Here is a 22,728-nt window from a genome sequence, read left to right on the forward strand (position 1 = left end):
AGAACGGGGCAAAGACCAGAAGGAAGCCGAGCTCTAAGTCCCTCAGGCCATCCACTTCCTGGACATCCTAGTTATGAAAACCAGTAACTTCACAATTTTTCCTTAAATTGTTTTGAAATGAGGTTCAGTTTCTTACAAACAAAAGTCTTTACAAATAAATTTGCTGTGGCCAGAATGCTGTGTGAATATGGGGAGCAGTTTGCAGGGGTCAGATAATAATCATAGCTATCATTTATTGTGAATTTAATTTGCACGCAGCTCCAGGCTATTTAGGTACTTTATCTCCTTTAATTCTAACACCTTTCAAGTGGATGTATTACTATCTCCATTTTTCAAATGAGGACATTGTGGCTCAGAGAGGTTCAGTAACTTGCTCAAAATCATAAATCTTGTAAATGATGGGGCTGGGAATAAAAATTAGAGCTCTCTGACTTCAAAGCCCTTAACCACAAAGTGCTGAGCTCTCAAAGGGCCCTTGCGGCTACACCAGAGGTTAGGAGAATTGGGCTCCAGATAACAGATTTCACCGTGTGCTGATGAAGCTTTACAGCTCACAGGCAATGCTGGTCGGCTCTTTCCTGAGTGCTCGGTTACTGTAACTATGAGACCACTCCAGAGGCAGAGGAATAGTAAGTGCTGATTCATCTGAACAGGGGGTTCATCTTTCCCCGTCCAGTGTGTTGCCAACTCTGAAATCTCTTTAAGATGAAACAAGAAGCTTTAGGATGCAGATAATCGCATGCCAATTGCAAGGCACAGCAGTAATGAGCCAAGAAGGTAAGTTCCCGAAGCCGATTGTTGTAGGAAACCTTAAGCCATATGGCAGGAGTGGTGTCCTTGAGAAGCATGCAGTTTCAACAGAAAGTTTGCTTTAAAAAATGATGTGTGTGTGTGCATGTGCGTGTGTGTGTGTGTATAATTGCATAAAGATTTGGCATGCCTGAATTTCAACCTATCCTTCCTTTTTACAATTTCATCTCATCTCTGATGGTGGCACTTCCTGGGTTTCAAAAAACAAAAAAATCCCAAGAGGACAAGACACAGTTTCTGACTGAGGGCACTGAAAACAAGTGGAAAATCATGTGAAAATCCTTTTCCAGTACAATTAGTGTATTAGACTGTGGGCCTTGGAGTCAGACCACCTGGGTTCAAATCCTAGCTCCACAATGTATAAGAACCATATAAGAACCCCTTCCCTTGGAAACTTAAGATTCCTCACTTATAAAATGTCTGTAATACCATTTTACAATCAACATGCTAATAAGTAATTCAGGCAAAAAACCTCAGTGAATGCTAAAATGATGGGGGTAAAATGTTGTTGGGGTACAGAAAATTCACATTCTCAAAGTAATCACACTTAAGATCCACAAAATGAAACAAATTGAAATCCTGTGCCTTGAGATGTGATAAATATCAATATGTTCCTGCCAGTGATATTTAACCTGATTCTATCATGGATAACGTCATGGTCAAATCCAAATCATGGATCATTCTGAAGACAAACTGCCCTGGTCTCTTCAAATATGTCAGTGTCATGAAAGGAAAAAAAAAAAAACCACATTGGGAACTCTTTAGAGGCTTGATAATGTAACAATGAAATGGAAAGTGTGAACCTTGGCTGGGCTCAGTGGCTCACGCCTGTAATCCCAGCACTTTGGGAGGCTAAGGCAGGTGGATCATGAGGTCAAGAGATCAAGACCATCCTGGCCAACATGGTGAAACACCATCTCTACTAAAAACACAAAAATTAGCTTGGCATGGTGGTGTGCACCTGTAGTCCCAGCTACTTCGGAGGCTGAGGCAGGAGAATTGCTTGAACCTGGAAGGCTGAGGTTGCAGTGAGCCGAGATTGCACCACTGTACTCCAGCCTGGTGACAGAGTGAGACTCCATCTCAAAAAAAAAAAAGTGTGAACCTTGACTGCATCCTGAACCAAATGTTTAAAAAGAGCTACAAAGTTTATTTTTGGGAAATTGGGGAAATATTATGGCATTAATGTTAAATTTCCTGAGAGAATAAATGTGGTATGGTTATGTAGGAGTATATCATTGATAGTAGGAGACACATACATTAATTTAGGGGTGAAAGGTCAAGAGGTTCAGGGTTGTTTGTGTGTAGAAAGAGGGAGAGAGTGAGAGGTACTGAGACAATGCTAATGTGGCAAAATTGGTTGAGCCATTATACTCTTCTTGCAACTTGTCTATAAATTAAAACAATTTCTAAATAAAAAGTTGAGGAAATGAAGGTAATATAAGGCTTTATGAGGATTAAATGCAGTAATACATTTACATGCATTAAGTACTTACAACAGTACTTGGCAAACAGTTGGAACCCCACTTATACAAGCCATTATGATCGTGTGATTCTAGGGAAATAACTCCATCTCTCTCCGTCTCAGTTTCCTCATTATTATGACTGAAGCAGACAATTCTATTAGATCTAACATTCTAGAACTTTATATAGTTATGCCCTCAAAAAAGTGATGGGGGTTGAAAGAATCAACATTGTCAAAATGTCTATAACACCCAAAGCAATCTACAGATTTAATGTAGTCCCTATCAAAATTCCAATGACATTTTTCACAAAAATAGAAAAAAAAATCCTAAAATGCATATGGAACCGCAAAAGCCCCCAAATAACTGAAGCAATTTTGAGCAGGAACAAAACTGAAGGCATCACATTTCCTAATTTTAAATTATATTTACAAAGTTATAGTAATCCAAAAAGTATGGTACTGACATAAAAACAGACACATAGATCAATGGAACATAGACCAATGGGACAAAATAGAGGGCCCAGAAATAAATCCACGCATATATGGTCAACTATTCTTCCATAAGGCACAAAGAATACACAATGGGGAAAGGATAGTCTCTTTAGTAAGTGGTGCTGGGAAAACTGGATATTAACAACAAAAAAATTGGATCTTTATCATACACAAAACCAGCTCAAAATGAATTATATATTAAATAAGTAATTATTCATTTTTATTAATTATTTATTAATTTAATAATAACAATTAAAAGTGTAAGATGTGAAACTGTAAAACTAGAAGAAAACAGGGGGAAAGCTCTGTGGCATTGGTCTTGGCAATGATTTTTTGAATATGACACCAAAAGCACAGTTAACAGAAACAAAAACAAACAAGTAGGACTACATCAAACTAAAAAGTTTCTGCACTGCAAAGGAGCAATCAATAAAATAAAAAAGCAACCTGTGGAATGGGAGCGATTATTTACAAACCATATACCTGATAAGAAGTTAATATCCAAAATATATAAGAAACTCATACAACTCAATAGCAAAAAAACAAATAACTTGATTTAAAAATAGGCAAAGGACCAGAATAGACATTTCTCTAAAGAAAGCACACAAGTGGCCAAGAGGTATAAGAAAAGATACTAAACATCACTAATAATCAGGGATATTCAAATCCAAACCACAATAGGATATCACTTCACATTTGTTAGAATGGCTATTATCAAAAAGTCAAAAGATAACAAGTGTTGGTGATGATGTAGAGAAAAGGGAACCCTTGTACATTGCTAGTGGGAATGTAATTTGGAACAGCCATTATGGAAAACAATATGGAGGTCTCTCAAAAAATTCAAAATAGAGCTACCATATGATGCAGCTATCCTACTTTAGGGTATATATCCAAAGGAAAGAAAATCAGTATCAAAGCTAGATCTGCACTCTCAGGTTCATTGCAGCACTATTTTTTTTTTTTTTTGAGACATTGATTCGTTGTATCGTCACCTGGGCTGGAATGCAGTGGCACAATCTCGGCTCACTGCAACCTCCGCTTCCTGGGTTCAAGCAATTCTCCTGCCTCAGCCTCCCAAGTAGCTAGAAATACAGGTGCACATCACCATGCCTGGCTAATTTTTGTATATTTTTAGTAGAGACAGGGTTTCACCATGTTGGCTAGGCTGGTCTCCAACTCCTGACCTCAGGTGATCTGCCCACCTCAGCCTCCCAAAGTGCTGGGATTACAGGTGTGAGCCACCGCACCCAGCCCGCAGCACTATTCAGAATAGCCAAGATATGGAATTAACCTGTGTCCATAAATGGATGAGTGGATAAAGAAATGTGGTATATATATGAGTATGTGTGTGTATGTAGACATATATATGCACAAAATAAAATATTATTTCACCTTAGAAAAGAAGAAAATCATGCCATTTGTGACAATATGGGTGAGCCTGGAGGACATTACACTAAGTGAAATAAGCCAGGTAAAGAAAAATGAATACAGCATGTTCACTTATATGAGAAATCTACAAAGTTGAACTTACAGAAATAGAGAGTAGAAGGGTGGTTACCAGGGACAGAGAGGTGGGGAAATGGGGAAATGTCGGTCAAAGGGTACAAGCTTGCAGTTATAAGATGAGCAAGTTCTGGAGACCTAATGCACAGCATGGTGACTGTTATTACTAATAATGTATTGTGTACTTGAAATCTACTAAGAGGGTAGATCTTAAGGGTTCTCACTGCACATACGCAAAAGGCAACTACGTGAGGGTGATGGATTTGTTAATTAGCTTGATTGTGGTAATCATTTCACAATGTGTATATTAAAACATTGTACTCCTTGAAAATATATATATGTGTGTGTGTGTGTGTGTATATATATATATATATATATATATATGTATTTTTTTTTTCAGAGACAGGATTGTCACCCAGGTTGGAGTGTAGTAGTGCAATCATAGCTCATTGTAACCTTGAGCTCCTGGGTTCTATCAATCCTCCCACCTTGGTCTCCCAAAGCACTGAGATTACAGGCATGAGCTACCAGGGTTGGCTGAATATATACATTTTTTATTTGTTAATTATACCTCAATAAAGCTGAAGAAAGCAAACAAAAAACTCTTATTTGAGAACTAATATTTGATAAAATGTTCTTATCAATAACTTTATGTCATTTTAATTATTCAGACAATATTTACAAGAACATGCTTACTTCCTTAAAAATTATGTATGCCTGGATTCCATTCCAAGATGGCTGAATAGGAACAGCTCTGGTCTGCAGCTCCCAGCGTGATTGATGCAGAAGATGGGTGATTTCTGCATTTCCAACTGAGGTACCTCGTTCATCTCATTGGGACTGGTTGGACAGTGGGTGCAGCCCACAGAGGGTGAGCCGAAGCAGGGCAGGGCATTGCCTCACCTGAGAAGCCCAAAGGGTCGGGGGATTTCCCTTTCCTAGCCAAGGGAAGCTGTGACAGACTTTACCTGGAAAAACGGGACACTCCCGCCCAAATACTGCACTTTTCCAGTGGTCTTAGCAAACAGCACACCAGGAGATTATATCCTGTGCCTGGCTTGGTGGGGCCCATGCCCATGGAGCCTTGCTCACTGCTAGCACAGCAGTCTGAGATCAACCTGCGAGGCAGCAGCCTGGCACGGGGAAGGGCGTCCACCATTGCTGAGGTTTGAGTGGGTAAACAAAGTGGGTGGGGAAGCTTGAACTGGGCAGAGCCCACCACAGCTCTGCAAAGCCAGCTGCCTCTGTAGACTCCACTTCTGGGGGCAGGGCATAGCTGAACAAAAGGCAGCAGAAACTTCTGCAGACTTAAATATCCCTGTCTGACAGCTCTGAAGAGAGCAGTGGTTCTCCCAGCATGGTGTTTGAGCTCTGAGAACAGACAGACTGCCTCCTTCAGTGGGTCCCTGACCCCCATGTAGCCTAACTGGGAGACACCTCCCAGTAGGGGCCAACTGATACCTCATACAGGTGGGTGCCCCTCTGGGACGAAGCTTCCAGAGGAAGGATCAGGCAGCAATATTTGCTGTTCTGCAATATTTGCTGTTCTGCAGCCTCCGCTGGTGATACCCAGGCAAACAGGGTCTGGAGTGGACCTCCAGCAAACTCCAACAGACCTGCAGCTAAGGGACCTGACTGTTAGAAGGAAAACTAACAAACAATAAAGAATAGCATCAACATCAACAAAAAGGACATCCACACCAAAATCCCAGCTGTAGGTCACCAACATCAAAGACCAAAGGTAGATAAAATCACAAAGATGGGGAGAAACCAGAGCAGAAAAGCTGAAAATTCTAAAAACCAGAGCGCCTCTTCTCCTCCAAAGGATCACAGCTCCTCGCCAGCAATGGAACAAAGCTGGACGGAGAATGACTTTGACGAGCTGACAGAAGTAGGCTTCAGAAGGTTGGTAATAACAAACTTCTCCAAGCTACAGGAGGATGTTTGAACCCATTATAAGGAAGCTAAAAACCTTGAAAAAAGATTATACAAATGGCAAACTAGAACAAACAGTGTACAGAGGACCTTAAATGACCTGATGGAGCTGAAAACCATGGCACGAGAACTACGTGATGCATGCACAAGCTTCAGTAGCCAATTCGATGAGGTGGAAGAAAGGTTATCAGCAATTGGAGATCAAATTAATGAAATAAAGTGAGAAGAGAAGTTAAAAGAAAAAAGAGTAAAAAGAAATGAACAAAACCTACAAGAAATATGGGACTATGTGAAAAGACCAAATCTACATTTGATTGGTGTACCTGAAAGTGACGGGGAGAATAGAATCAAGTTGGAAAACACTCTTCAGGATATTATCCAGGAGAACTTCCCCAACCTAGCAAGGCAGGCCAACATTCAAATTCAGGAAATACAGAGAGCACCACAAAGATATTCCTCAAGAGGAGCAACCCCAAGATATATAATTGTCAGATTCACCAAGGTTGAAATGAAGGAAAAAATGTTAAGGGCAGCCACAGAGAAAGGTCAGGTTACCCACAAAGGGAAGCCCATCAGACTAACAGCAGATCTCTCAGCAGAAACTCTACAAGCCAGAAGAGAGTGGGGGCCAATATTCAACATTCTTAAAGAAAAGAATTTTCAACCAAGAATTTCATATCCAGCCAAACTAAGTGAAGGAGAAATAAAATCCTTTACAGACAAGCAGATGCTGAGAGATTTTGTCACCACCAGGCTTGCCTTACAAGAGCTCCTGAAGGGAGCACTAAACATGGAAAGGAAAAACCAGTATCAACCACTGCAAAAACATGCCAAATTGTAAAGACCATCGATGCTAGGAAAAAACTGCATCAACTAATGGGCAAAATAACCAACTAACATCATAATGACAAGATCAAATTCACACATAACAATATTAACCTTAAATGTAAATGGACTATATGTCCCAATTAAAAGACACAGACTGGCAAACTGGATAAAGAGTCAAGACCCATCAGTGTGCTGTATTCAGGAGACCCATCTCATGTGCAGAGACACATACAGGCTCAAAATAAAGGGATGGAGGAAGATCTACCAAGCAAATGGAAAGCAAAAAAAAAGCAGGGGCTGCAATCCTAGTCTCGGATAAAACAGATTTTAAACCAACAAAGATCAAAACAGACAAAGAAGGCCATTACATCATGGTAAAGGGATCAATTCAACAAGAAGAGCTAACTTTCCTAAGTATATATGCACCCAATACAGGAGCACCCAGATTCATAAAGCAAGTCCTTAGAGACCTACAAAGAGACTTAGACTCCCACACAATAATAATGGGAGACTTTAACACCCAACTGTCAATATTAGACAGATCAATGAGACAGAAGGTTAACAAGAATATCCAAGACTTGAGCTCGGCTCTGCACCAAGTGGATCTCAATAGACATCTACAGAACTCTCCACCACAAATCAACAGAATATACACTCTTCTCAGCACCACACTGCACTTATTCCAAAATTGACCACAGAGTTGGAAGTAAAACACTCTTCAGCAAATGTAAAAGAACAGAAATCACAACAAACTGTCTCTCAGACCACATTGCAATCAAATTAGAACTCAGGATTAAGAAACTCACTCAAAACCGCACAACTACATGGAAACCGAACAACCTGCTCCTGAAGGACTACTGGGTAAATAGCAAAATGAAGGCAGAAATAAAGATGTTCTTTGAAACCAATGAGAACAAAGACACAACATACCAGAATCTCTGGGACACATTTAAAGCAGTGTGTAGAGGGAAATTTATAGCACTAAATGCCCACAAGAGAAAACAGGAAAGATCTAAAATCGACACCCTAACATCACAATTAAAATAACTAGAGAAGCAAGAGCAAACACATTCAAAAGCTAGCAGAAGGCAAGAAATAACTAAGATCAGAGCAGAACTGAAGGAGATAGAGACACACAAAAACCCTTCAAAAAATCAATGAATCCAGGAGCTGGTTTTTTGAAAAGGTCAACAAAATAGACTGCTAGCAAGAATAATAAAGAAGAAAAGGGAGAAGAATCAAACAGATGCAATAAAAAATGATAAAGGAGATATCACCACCGATAGTACCATCAGAGAATACTATGAACACCTCTATGCAAATAAACTAGAAAATATAGAAGAAATGGATAAATTCCTGGATGCATACACCCTCCCAAGACTATACCAGGAAGAAGTTGAATCTCTGAATATACCAATAACAGGCTCTGAAATTGAGGCAATAATTAATAGTCTACCAACCAAAAAATGTCCAGGACCAGATGGATTCACAGCCGAATTCTACCAGAAGTACAAAAAGGAGCTGGTACCATTCCTTCTGAAACTATTCCAATCAATAGAAGAAGAGGGAATCCTCCCTAACTCATTTTATGAGGCCAGCATCATCCTGATACCAAAGTCTGGCAGAGACACAGCACAAAAAGAGAATTTTAGACCAATATCCCTGATGAATATCAGTGCAAAATCCTCAATAAAATACTGGCAAACTGAATCCAGCAGCACATCAAAAAGCTTATCCACCACGATCAAGTTGGCCTCATCCCTGGGATACAAGGCTGGTTCAACACATGCAAATCAATAAACGTAATCCATCACATAAACAGAACCAAAAACAAAAGCCACATGATTATTTCAATAGATGCAGAAAAGGCCTTTGACAAAATTCAACAGCCTTTCATGCTAAAAACTCTCAATAAACTAGGTATTGATGGAACGTGTCTCAAAATAATAAGAGCTATTTATGACAGACCCACAGCCAATATCATACTGAATGGGCAAAAACTGAAAGCATTCCCTTTGAAAACTGGCACAAGACAGGGATGCCCTCTCTCACCACTCCTATTCAACATAGTGTTGGAAGTTCTGGCCAGGGCAATCAGGCAGGAGAAAGAAATAAAGGGTATTCATTTAGGAAAAGAGGAAGTCAAATTGTCCCTGTTTGCAGATGACATGATTGTGCATTTAGAAAACCCCATCGTCTCAGCCCATAGTCTCCTTAAGCTGATAAGCAACTTCAGCAAAGTCTCAGGATATAAAATCAATGTGCAAAAATCACAAGCATTCCTATACACCAATAACAGACAAACAGAGAGCCAAATCATGAGTGAACTCCCATTCACAATTGCTTCAAAGAGAATAAAATACCTAGGAATCCAACTTACAAGTGATGTGAAGGATCTCTTCAAGGAGAACTACAAACCACTGCTCAACGAAATAAAAGAGGACACAAACAAATGGAAGAACATTCCATGTTCATGAATAGGAAGAATTAATATCGTGAAAATGGCCATACTGCCCAAGGTAACTTATAGATTCAATGCCATCCCCATCAAGCTACCAATGACTTTCTTCACAGAATTGGAAAAAAATACTTTAAAGTTCATATGAATCAAAAAAGAGCCCACATTGCCAAGACAATCCTAAGCAAAAAGAACAAAGCTGGAGGCATCACGCTACCTGACTTCAAACTATACTACAAGGCTACAGTAACCAAAATAGCATGGTACTGATGCCAAAACAGAGATACAGACCAATGGAACAGAACAGAGGCCTCAGAAATATCACCACACATCTACAATCATCTGATATTTGACAAATCTGACAAAAACAAGAAATAGGGAAAGGATTCCCTATTTATTAAATGGTGATGGGAAAACTGGCTAGCCATATATAGAAAGCTGAAACTGGATCCCTTCCTTACACCTTATACAAAAATTAATTCAAGATGGATTAAAGACTTAAATGTTAGACCTAAAACCATAAAAACTCTAGAAGAAAACCTAGGCAATACCATTCAGGACATAGGCATGGGCAAGGATTTCATGTCTAAAACACCAAAAGCAATGGCAACAAAAGCCAAAATACACAAATGGGATCTAATTAAACTAAAGAGTTTCTGCACAGCAAAAGAAACTACCATCAGAGTGAATAGGCAACCTACAGAATGGGAGAAAATTTTTGCAATCTACCAATCTGACAAAGGGCTGATATCCAGAATCTACAAAGAACTTAAACAAATTTACAAGAAAAAAACAAACAACCCCATCAAAAAGTGGGCGAAGGATATGAACAGACACTTCTCAAAAGAAGACATTTATGCAGCCAACAGACACATGAAAAAATGCTCATCATCACTGGCCATCAGAGAAATGCAAATCAAAACCGCAATGAGATACCATCTCACACCAGTTAGAATGGCAATCATTAAAAAGTCAGGAAACAACAGATGCTGGAGAGGATGTGGAGAAATAGGAATGCTTTTACACTGTTGGTGGGAGTGTAAACTGGTTCAACCATTGTGGAAGACAGTGTGGTGATTCCTCAAGGATCTAGAACTAGAAATACCATTTGACCCAGCCATCCTATTACTGGGTATATACCCAAAGGATTATAAATCATGCTGCTTTAAAGACACATGCACACGTATGTTTATTGCCGCACTATTCACAATAGCAAAGACTCAGAACCAACCCAAATGTCCATCAATGATAGACTGAATTAAGAAAATGTGGCACATATACACCATGGAATACTATGCAGCCATAAAAAAGGTGAGTTCACATCCTTTGCAGGGACATGGATGAAGCTGGAAATCATCATTCTGAGCAAACTACCACAAGGACAGAAAACCAAACACTGCATGTTCTCTCACTCATGGGTGGGAATTAAACAATAAGAACACTAGGACATAGGACAGGGAACATCAAACACCAGGGCCTGTCATGGGGTGGGAGCAGGGGGAGGGATAGCATTAGGAGAAATAGCTAATGTAAATGACAAGTTAATGGGTGCAGCAAACTAACATGGCCCATGTATACCTATGTAACAAACCTGCACGTTGCGCACATGTACCCTAGAACTTAAAGTATAATAATAAAAAAATTATTTATGCCTGTAGAATTGCTATCTTTGATAACAGTATCTGCAATTCACTCACTGTTATTCAAATGAGTCAGATTAACTATACATCTCTTTGAAATAAAAAACAACAAATTGAAAAAAAAATGTTTTTTCTCTTTTGGGACGAAGTCTTGTTCTGTCGCCCAGGCTGGAGTGCAGTCGCTTGATCTTGGCTCACTGCAACCTCTGGCACCCGGGTTTACGCGATTCTCCTGCCTCAGCCTCCAAAGTAGCTGGGATTACAGACGCGTGCCACCATGCCCAACTAATTTTTGCATATTTAGTAGAGATAGGGTTTCAGCATCTTGGCCAGGCTGGTCTTGAACTCCTGACCTCGTGATCCACCCGCCTCAGCCTCCCAAAGTGCTGGGATTACAGGCGTGAGCCACCACGCCCAGCCTAACAAATTGAAAAATTAAGCATCCCATTTTCTAAGTACTATGAGACTTGAGTATATAGGTACTTTTAGCTTTTTAGATGCTGTGCTGTGACTTTACTGGGTATAAATTTGTAAGTTCAGAGTTCTGCTGAATATGAGAATAAATAAATTTATTTTTAACATTACAAAAGTGATTGGGGAGTCAGCACTGTTTTCTGGCAAGGTGTTAGAGATTTTGCTATTAGAATGTAAATATGAGTTAACTAGCTAAAAATGCTAAGGGGCTGGGCACGGTGGCTCACGCCTGTAATCCCAGCACCTTGGGAGGCCTAGGTGGGCAGATCACTTGAGGTCAGGAGTTCGAGACCAGCCTGGCCAACATGGTGAAACCCCGTCTCTACTAAAAATACAAAAATTAGCTGGGTGTGGGGCCGGGCATGGTGGCTCACCCCTGTAATCCCAGCACTTTGGGAGGCTGAGGTGGGTGGATCATCTGGGGTCAGGAGTTTGAGACCAGCCTGGCCAACATGGTAAAACGCTGTCTCTACTAAAAATACAAAAATTAGCTGGGCGTGGTGACAGGCGCCTGTAATCCCAGCTAGTCAGGAGGCTGAGGTAGGAGAATCGCTTGAACCTGCGAGACAGAGGTTGCAGTGGGCCAAGATCGCACCATTGCACTCCAGCCTGGGCGACAGAAAGAGACTCTGTCTCAAAAAAGAAAAAATTAGTTGGATGTGGTGGCACGCACCTGTGATCCCAGCTCCTTGGGAGGCTGAGACAGGGGAATTGCTTGAACCTGGGAGGCGGAGGTTGCAGTAAACATAGATCGCACCACTGCACTCCAGCCTGGGTGACAAAGCAAGGCTCTTTCTCAACAACAACAGCAACAACAACAAAGCTAAGATGGGATAAGGGCCCAACCCAGGACAAGAAGGTAATTAGGGGACTCCCTTGACATTTCATTGATTCATTCAACAAACATTTACTCAACCTCTACGAATATACCAGGCACCCAGGCACTAGAGATTCAAAGATAAGTCCCCAGTTAGTCCACATTTGGGGGAAGGGAAGGGAAGACACCAGTAAATATATAATGGCAATACAGTATGCTTAGATGCCTTGGTAGATGTAAGCATGGGATATTGTTTTAGCATCAAGGAGGGGCACCTGACCAGATCATGGGGGTCAGGGAAGGCTCCTGGTCTCCACCAAACCAAACCAAGATACTCCGTTCATTCTTATGTTTCCTTACTAGAACGCAAGCTCCAGGGACAGGACGGGTACTACGTTAATCATTTCTGTATTTCCAGTTCATGGCAAGCATTTGGCACTTGGTAGTGTAGCAGCCTTGATAGCTGGCTGATCCAACAGCTCTTCCCATCCTTTTCTCCTTTGCCTGTTTCCATATGAGAGAGAGGAAAATCCAAATAAAGATTTTACCAGCCTTCTTTGCAGCTAGTAGTAGCCACATAATATAGATCTGATGCACAGAGACTTAAGTGGAAATCTACTGGGAATATCTGAGAAAGCTTTTCCTTTGTGGATGAAGTGTCAACTCCCCCTTCCTCCTGCCTTGCATGGGGCCATAATGGCTGGAGCTAGGCAGCCACCTTGAGACCATGAGGGAGAGGTCAAGAGCTACACAGAATGGTCAGCTCTTACGTCATCGAACTGCTGAATCAACGCCATCAATACCTACCTCCTCCAAACTTCTTATGTGACAGAAATCAACCCATGTGTTTAAGCTGCCGTAAATCAGTGTTTCTGGTATTTGAAGTCAAAGACATTCCAGTAGATTAAGTAGGTTCTTAAGAAATTTTTGCAGAACTGAAGTCCTGGGGATAAGCTGATTGTGGGGAATTAAGAGAGGGATCAGAGTTATAAAGAGGTAGCAAACTGATAGGAAGTCAGGGATAGAGAACTGGAGAACCAAGGAAGTGATGCTGGACAGCTTAAGAATGTGTAGGGTGGGGTGTCCTATCTTCTAGCTTTCCTGGACCACACTGAAAGAAGAATTGTCTTGGGCCACACATAAAATACACTAACATGAAACATAGCTGATGAGCTAAACAAAAAAAATCACACACACACAAAAATCTCATAATGTTTTAAGAAAGTTGATGAATTTGTGTTGGGCTGCATCCAAAGCTGTCCAGCACTGCCTGTGGCCTGTGGGCTATGGGTTGGACAAGCTTGGGGTAGAGTAAAAGGCAGAGATCTGGAACCAAGAGAAACTGGAATGGGGCAGAGTCTGAGAGAACATCTTCTGGCTAACAAGGTCCCGGCATGCAAAGAACTGCACCACAGGACTTGTTCCTCACTAGGGTTGAGGCATGGGTGCGTGAGATGCAGACTATGTGCCCGCTCTCTCCTCCTTACATGCTTCCTGTACGTGGCCTGGGGGACTCGGCTCACCTGCTTTTCCTCCACCTTTCTGATGGCTCATTCTCAGTCTCTTTCACTGGTTGCTCCTACCTCCTGAACATCTAAATGTTGGAACACCTTAGCGATTTCTTCTCTTCTTTCTCTAAACTCCCTCCTTAGGAGACTTCATCCTGACTCATGGCTTTAAATATAATTTATATGCTGAAAACTCCCAAATTTCTGTCTCCAGGCCAGCCATCTCACATGGATTCCAGACTCCAGATGCCACTTGGCATCTGCACTTATAGTAATCCACGTGTCCAAAACTGAGCTTCTGGTATTTCCCCCGAAACATGCCCTTCCCATAATCCTCCCCAAATCAGTTCGGGTGACTCCATTTAGTTTTTATTTTTATTTTTGAGATGGAGTTTTGTTCTGTCTCTCAAGCTGGAGTGTAGTGGCACAATCTTGGCTCACTGCAACCTCCGCCTCCCGGGTTAGAGCAATTCTCCTGCCTCAGCCTCCCTAGTAGCTGGGATTACATGTGTGCACCACCATGCCCAGCTAGTTTTTGTATTTTTAGTAGAGATGCAGTTTCGCCATGTTGGCCAGGCTGGTCTTGAACTCCTGACCTCAGGTGATCCACCCACCTTGGTCTCCCAAAGTGCTGGGATTACAGGTGTGAGCCACTGCGCCCGGCTGTGACTCCGTTTTTTAAATTGCTCCACAAAAAAATCAGCTTGGTGTTTCCTTAACCCCTCTCTGTTCCTCATTCCCATGTGCACTGACAGCAAATCTTGTCAGTTCCACTTTCAAAATAGATCCAGAATTTTTACCACCTTCTGTGGCTCCACCCTGGCACATTAGCCTTTGACTATATTATTCTGCCTTTGTCTCCCTTCAGCTGATTTTCAACAAAGCAGCCAGAATGAACCTGTGAAAATAGGAGTCGCATTGTGCTGTGCTCTGTTCAAAACCTTCCAAGGCCTTCCTGTCTCTCTCAGAGCAAAAACCAAAGTCATTACAGCATCCTTCCATAAGGTATCGCGTGATCACACCGGCCTCCTTGCCAGACAGCCTCCTGCCTCAGAGCCTTGGCCACGTGCTATTCCTGCTGCCTGGAATCCTCTTCCCAGATATCTACATGGCTTGCCCCCTCATGTCTCTCAGTCTCTTAGTCAAAAGCCTCTAACCCCGACAATGCACAAATTGCATCCCCTCAGCAATTACCATCTTCCAACAGACTGCCTCGTCATCACCGGTGTACTGGCTGCCATCCAAATGACAGACTATAAGCCCCATGAAGGCAGGAAATTTTGTTTCATTCATTGCCATACACCCAGCATCTAGACAAGTGCCTGGCAATATAAGCCCTCAGAAAACATTTATGGACCAAAGGGATGAATGTGCAACTGTCTCCTCAGGGTGCTGCACAAGTATCTCAAAGCCCCTACATTCACAACTGAAATTAGCACCTCCCCTACAAAAACTCCTTCTCTGGGGTTCTCAGATTCCTCTTCAACTTCTCCCTCCTAATTCCTCCTTCAATCACCGAGTCCTACTAATTACACCTCTGCAATAACCTCCCACCTGGCCTTCCTGCCTTTAGAATTTCTGTACACTCCCCTTCCTCAATCCATCACTGGCCTAACGGCCATAGTAACTTTTTTGTTGTTCGATAATCATATCAAGTTCATTTGAAACACAAATGCAGCTTGAGTAGCCTTAATTTTTTGTTTGATTTCCTTTTTCTTTTTTTCGCTTGAAACATTTCAAGACCGCTGAAAAGTTCGAAGAATAAATACTCATATACCTTTCACCAGATCCACCAGTTGCTAACATGTTGACATATTTACTTAATTGAACTTCATATGTACATATATATTTTTGGAAGTTGTAAACATCATGACACTTCTCCCCCTAAATATTTCAGCATATCTATCTTTAAAAGAAGGACCAGACAGACCACTGAGGACAGCGAATGTGGCTTCCTCACTTCCATCTGCCTGTCCTGCCCCAAGGTGGGAACTCAATAAATGTGTGTTGAATCAATGAGAATCAGGAGAGAGAAAGAAAAGGGGAGAGGCTCTTGTTGCTCTGCTCTTCAGCCCCAGAAAGAAAGGACTCAGCCAGAAGGAGGGGAACTGCTGATGATCCCACTCCAGGAATAAAAGCAGAGGGCTCTGGTCATCTCATCAGCCTTCCTGCTACTGGCACAACAAAGAGCCCCAGAACTGTGCCCTTTACACCTCTGTGAGCTTTCCTAGCCCTAGTGACTTGCGTGTGTGTGGTTTCTCTGTGGTAATAAATAGCCAAGCCTTTAACAAGAAATTGCCTGCAGGCCTGTCTTCAGGACAGACAGAGAGGTGGAGCTGGGAGCCACTGCAGGGCAGGCAAGGCACTGGGCAGTAGCATCTTCAAAGAGGGGAGAAAAGAAGGTTGAGGTTCTAGGGCCTGTGAGTAGGAAGAAAAGGAGAGTACAGAGAGTTGTTCTGGGCATGAGAAGAGGCCTGTAAGTTTAAAAATAAGCCCCTGAAGACCTTGCATGGGGAGCCATTTTACCAGATACCAAAGAGTTTAGGCATGTGGCCAAACCTGGAAAGAATGTTTTGAGACCTGGCAGTGGCTAAGGGAATTTGCTCTGCCTTGGAACAAAAAGCAAAGTGGGAAAGGCTCTTCAGAAAAATACTCCAAAAATCAGTGCCCCTGTGTTTCATTTTACATGCCAGCTCTGATTGGCTATGGAATGGGCTGTTGGGATTGCTAGATTGAGAAGAAATCTGAAGCCATCACTAGATTCAGTTAAAAAAGAAAAGAAAAGAAAGATAAGAAAGAAAGAAAGAAAGAAAATAAGAAAGAAAGAAAGAAAGTGATTGATTAATCATGTCTGCCGTGGTTATAGTATGGTAGGGAGTAATAGGAAATGATCTGGGAATCAAAAAGCAAGATAAAAGGGGGGGTTCCTAAAAGTACTGTTGAATGACTTAAATATGAGAGCTGTGTAGGTTAGTGGAAATATGGGCTTTATCCTTAGACAGAGCTGACTGTGAATCCTAATTAGCTGTGTAATCATGGGGTGACTTACAAAACCCTATGTGTAAAACGGGATAGTTCTGCATATTACAAAGCTATTGCTACATAAGTATTAACTATTATTATTTTAACACTTACGTAGCAATTCTATGTGCTAGGCATTGTTCTACGACTTTTACAAATATTCATTCACGGATTATCACAACAACTCCTTAAAGTTATTATTCCAATACACAGGTGAGAAAACTGAGGCTCAGAGAATTAAGAGGTCTGCTAAGGGTCACACAACTAATAAGTGGCAGAGCTAATATTTACACGCAGGCAGCCTGGCTCTGAGTTCACATTCTTAACCACCTTGATAGTTACTACAGCCAACCACTTTCCATCGCTATGGTTGCTATCACTGTGTCAAGCAACTGACATAAGCTCTGTGAGTTAACTCTGCAAGACTTGCACCCTGAAGTTCTCAAATGCATAGACACATTTAACAGAGCACTTCATTTTAAGCTATGCAAGCTACAAAGTTATTAACAGGACAAGAGTAAGAGTTCACTAAAGGAAAGAGAAAGGACAAGATCAGGACTCAGGAGTCTGTCCTCTAATAAAATATCTCTTGCCTTTTAACTTTTTGCTATAATGAAAGGTTTACTCAAGATTCACCAAGATACATAGAACAGGTGTCTTACTCCATTTTTTTTTTTGACAGAGTCTTACTCTATCACCTAGGCTGGAGTGTGGTGGCATGATCGTAGCTTACTATAGCCTCGAATTCCTGGGCTCAAGCTGTCCTCTCACCTCAGTCTCCCGAATAGCTGGGACAATAGGCACGCACCACCACCACATCCAGCTAATTAAAAATTTTTTTTGTAGAGACAGAGTCTTGCTATATTGCCTAGTCTGGTTTAGAACTCTGGGCCTCAAGAGATCCTCCCACCTTACCCTCCCAAAGTGCTGTGATTACAGGCATGAGCCACCATGCCAGCCTGAACTGGGTGGCTTCTAAACAACAAAACTTTATTTCTTATAGTTCTGGAAGCTGAGAAGCCCAAGATCAAGGTGCTGGCAGATTCAGTGCCTGGTGGGGGCCTACTTTCTGGTTCATAGATAGCACGTTCTAGCTGTGTCCTCCATGGTGGAAGGGGTGAACCAGCTCTCTTAGGCCTTTTTTTTTTTTTTTTGAGATGGAGATTCGCTCTTGTTGCCCAGGCTGGAGTGCAATGGTGCAATCTCAGCTCACCACAACCTCCACCTCCTGGGTTCAAGTGATTCTCCTATCTCAGCCTTCCGAATAGCTGGGATTACAGGCATGCACCACCACGCCTGGCTAATTTTTTGTATTTTCAGTAGGGACGGGGTTTCTCCATGTTGGTCAGTCTGGTCTCAAACTCCCGACCTCAAGTGATCCACCTGCCTCAGCCTCCCAAAGTGCTGGGATTACAGGTGTGAGCCGCTGTGCCCAGCCTCTTAGGCCTATTTTACAAGGGCACTAATCCCATTGGTGATGGTGCTGCCCTCATGACCCAACCACCTCCCAAAAGGCCCCACTTTCTAGTAGCATCACCTTGGGGGTTAGAGTTTCAACATATGAATTTTGGGGGGACACAAACCTTCAGACCATAGCACTAGGGGTGCAGGACAAGAGAGTCTTCAGTTTATAGAGAATTTGTCTTGCTTTCTCCTGTGCTAGCATGAGAAATTCTTTCACAAAAAGCCTTTAGAGTAGGGGTCAGCAAACTGTGGCCCCTGGTCAAATCCTGCCTGACACTAGTTTTTGTAAATAAAGTTTTGTTAGAACATAGCCATGCTTATTTTTTGTTTCTCTGCTGTTTTAATACTGCAACAGCAGAGTTGAACAGTTGCAACAGAAACCATATGGCTTATTATCAGGCCCGTTGCAGAAAAAGTTTGCTGACCTCTGATCTCCAATTTAGGCCAGATTTTCTATATACCAGTACAACACACATGATAATCTTATGTCCTTAACTTGAGAAGGAAAAACAAGGCATCCCCTTGGATGAGCTCCAGGGAAGGTGGAGAATAGGATGTCCAAAAGAGGAACCAAAATGAAAACAAGTGTGTCCAGAATAGCACACCCCAGAGTGTGCTCCTAGAAATGTTAACCTACATTATGTGATAAGGTGGTTCAGTGATCAACTGTTTGGGAATCATTGCGTTAAACAACCTTAAGAGGATTTCTCTACTACAGGACTTCTCAGGACCTTTAAAATGCTATTATGCCTTGCGATCTCTAAGAGGGTAATATAGTTCACAGAGTTTCCCATGGGACTATGTTTTCTCAGAACTTTCTTTGGAAAATGCTGAAATTAAAAAGGATTTAGAATCATTTTCCTCGGGAACTAGAAATGAAAATTATGAGGGCTGTGCCTTAATGAACCTCACATTTTCTCAGCAAGGAAAGAGGAAGCACAAAGAAGAAATAATGAAAGACAGAATGGGAAATAAAAGAAAGAGAGGTGTCTGAAGGAAGAAAGGAAGAAAGCAAAGTGCTGGAGAGATGACATATTAGGGTATGAGGAACACTTGGACGACTGGACTGTCAGAGGGAACCATGGTCAAAAGCAGAGGTGTTGCCAAAAACAGGATGCATGATCACTTTTGTCACCACTGCCATCATCAGCACCATCAGAGAAGCTAACCTTTCCTGAGGCCTAACTACTTTGCAGGTCCTGTATTATGTCCTCTATAGACATTAGGTCATTTAATTTCCATTTTACAGATGAGGAACTAGGGTGCATGCAGTTAAACAATTCACCCGGAGTCGAGCTTAGAAGGTGTGTAAGTGGCACCACGTAGATTCAGTCCTGTAAGCCTGACCCCAGAGCCTATGTTCTTACCACTGCATTGCACAGTCTACTTCCAAGTGCATTAAAGGGAGAACTGGAATTCCATTATGTAATATAGAAAGGATATTACACAGAAGTGCCACACCAGAACATTTGGAGGAAAAGGAAAAGACAAAAACCAACCAATATCACTTTGGATATTTGGCTGCACAGGGGCCAAACAACGAGAGGACTGATTTTTTTTTCAAAGCACATCCAGACATTCAGATATCATCATGTTTTCTTTCTCTCACTCTCTCTCAGGTTTTTTTTTTTTTTTACTCTCATGTTAACTATCCTTCTTATTTCATAAATTATATATCAGGCTTGTCCAATGTGTGACACTTGCTTATAAAGTAAACATAAGATCTTTTTTAATGTTTAAAAAGCATTTTCAACCCAAACACCACGACTACTATATTTACAATAAGCCTCACTTGGGTTTCCACAACGGCCAGTTCTTTCTGGGGGGATGGAGATCCTCAGAACAGCTTCCTAAAGCAGATTCTGAAAACATGAATCATGCTCAGTTAAATAATTTGTGGCTCAGGACATACCTTCATTAAATAATAGCATTCATCCACATCCTAACTGCTGATTTTTATGTTTAAAATCTGATACAAATAGTAAATTATCATATTTGTGGAGAGAAGGAGGAGAAACTCAGGTCTGGAAAAGCAGCCCAGGATGTGAAAAACATTGCACACTGGATTTGCTGGAAATGGCCGAAAAGGGTTCCGCTGGAATGCTACAAATTCGGACTGGGAAGTTTCTGAAGGCAAAGTTTGTGTGGGGCAATCTGACACCTCTGATTTACTTTCTTGGGTCTGTAGCAGAATAAAGAACTGCTGCAGACCGGCCAGGATAAAACGGAACGACTGCACACTGCTCGTAAATTTCTCTATTTACCTGGTGAATGGTGAGGGTAGGGCTTTGGGCTCCTCGGTCCAGAAGAGCTGCAAGGCAGAGCGTTCAAATCGTGGCTGGCCCTGGGCTGCTGCCCTCACGCTGCTTCGGCTGCTTCTAAGATCCCATTGGAAGTCCCAAAGGGCTGGAGAGCCCCAAGGCCAATATTACGTTTCCAAAAGAATATTCCTCCCCGACCCGCACTCCCCTTTGCTTGCGTTGACTTTGGAACGTCTCGGGTTTCTTCCACCTCTGCGCGAAGCCGCTGGGAACCCAGGAGTTGCGCTGGCAGAGAGGGGCGGCCCCAGAAACCACTTCCAGATGTGCTCGGCTGGCCGGCTCGGATGCGCCAGACTTCCTCTGGCTAAGTGCAAAACATGCAAAAAACAACGCTGTTCTGGAGGAAAAGACACAAAACCAGAGAAGAGCAAATGCTTTCAGGGTGAATTTCTACCACACGTTGAGTCGAAGGCAAACTTTGAAAGAACACCAGTGAAAAATAAAGTTCATGCTGATTTTGAGAATCTTCATGGCCACTAGCTTCTCCTGAAATCTCCTAGTCATTGAAATGCTGTTGTCCCCAAATCAAAACCCAGGTAACAACTGTGGTCTTCTTCTACCAAGGCAATAATGACAAAAGTTTCAGGATGGAGTGTTTTTGTGCCTGAACAAAAGAGGAATCAGAGAGGAATGAGGCAGGGAGCTGGGAGCTGACCTCAACTGCAATCTGCGCTGTTCTGTATCTCTGCGGTGGGTTCTCAAACCCGGGAGATGGTGCCAGCACTTTGGGATCACAGAATTTATTTCTGCAATGGCTCCTCTTCCTATTTCCTATAAGGATATAAGGATCTCCCTGCTCACTGTCTCTTTCTAAAGTGGTGCTCTCCAACAGAAATAAAATGCAAGCCACCCTGTAATTTTACTTTTTTTTTTTTTTTTGAGACGGAGTCTCGCTCTGTCTCCCAGGCTAGAGTGCAGTGATGAGATCTCGGCTCACTGCAACCTCCGCCTCCCCGGTTCAAATGATTCTCCTGCCTCAGCCTCCCGAGTAGCTGGGATTACAGGCGCCCGCCACCACACCCAGCTAATTTTTGTATTTTTAGTAGAGATGGGGTTTCGCCATGTTGGCCAGGCTGGTCTCAAACACCTGACCTCAGGTGATCCGCCGCCTCAGCCTCCCAAAGTGCTGGGATTACAGGCGTGAGCCACCGCATCCGGCCAATTTTACTTTTTTTTTTTTTTTTAAAGAGACAGGGTCTTGCTCTGTTACTCAGGCTGGAGTGCAGTGGCGTGATCACAGCTCACTGCAGCCGTGAACTTCAAGGTTCAGGCGATCCTCCCGTCTCAGCCTCCTGAGTAGCTGAGATTACAGGTGCACATCACTACACCTGGCTATAATTTAAAATTTTCTAGTAGCCACATTAAGAAAAAAGTACAAAGAGGTAAAATTTATCTTAATGATATATTTTACTTTACCCAATATATACAAGATGTTATCATTTCAACACATAATATAAAACATTATTAAGAAGATGTTTTATGTTCTTTGTTTTGTCTTTAAATTTAATTTGTTTTGATACATATTCATGTAATAATTGTACATATTCATGGGGTACATATTGATGTTTCAATATACAATGTATAGTGATCAGAACACTGTAATTAGCATATCTATAATCTCAAATATTGATGCTTACGTTGGAAACATTCAATATCCTCCTTCTAGCTCTTTGAAGCTATATATTATTGTTAACTATGGCCATACTACACTAGAACCTATTCCTCCTATCTAGCTATAATTTTATATCCTATAACAAATCTCTCCCTATCTCTCCCTTCCTCCTGCCCTTCCCAGTGTTTTTTTTTTAACTAAGTCTTTGAAATTTGGTGTGTGTTGTACACTTGGAGCACATCTCAATTCAAACACTAAATTTAAGCAGAAACACTTCACATATATTTAGATTTTATAAATACCATTTAAAAAGTAGATTCATTTAAGGTAATGGATATCCCAGTTACACTGATTTGATCTTTACAAATTATATGAATGTA

At 41.8% G+C, this 22,728-nt stretch overlaps 1 protein-coding gene across 1 annotated transcript in view; it reads right to left on the reverse strand.

Moving 5' to 3' along the window:
- The window catches only part of GLT8D2 (glycosyltransferase 8 domain containing 2), a 73,065-nt gene that overhangs the window by 38,099 nt on the left and 12,238 nt on the right, over nt 1–22,728 (reverse strand). The window contains exon 3 of the mRNA XM_034934358.4: nt 20,680–21,073. The gene's annotated coding sequence lies outside the window, so the exon portion shown is untranslated. The remainder of the gene's footprint in view (nt 1–20,679; nt 21,074–22,728) is intronic.

The sequence above is a fragment of the Pan paniscus genome, chromosome 10 (genome assembly GCF_029289425.2).
Source record: "Pan paniscus chromosome 10, NHGRI_mPanPan1-v2.0_pri, whole genome shotgun sequence".
Taxonomy (NCBI): Eukaryota; Metazoa; Chordata; class Mammalia; order Primates; family Hominidae; genus Pan; species Pan paniscus.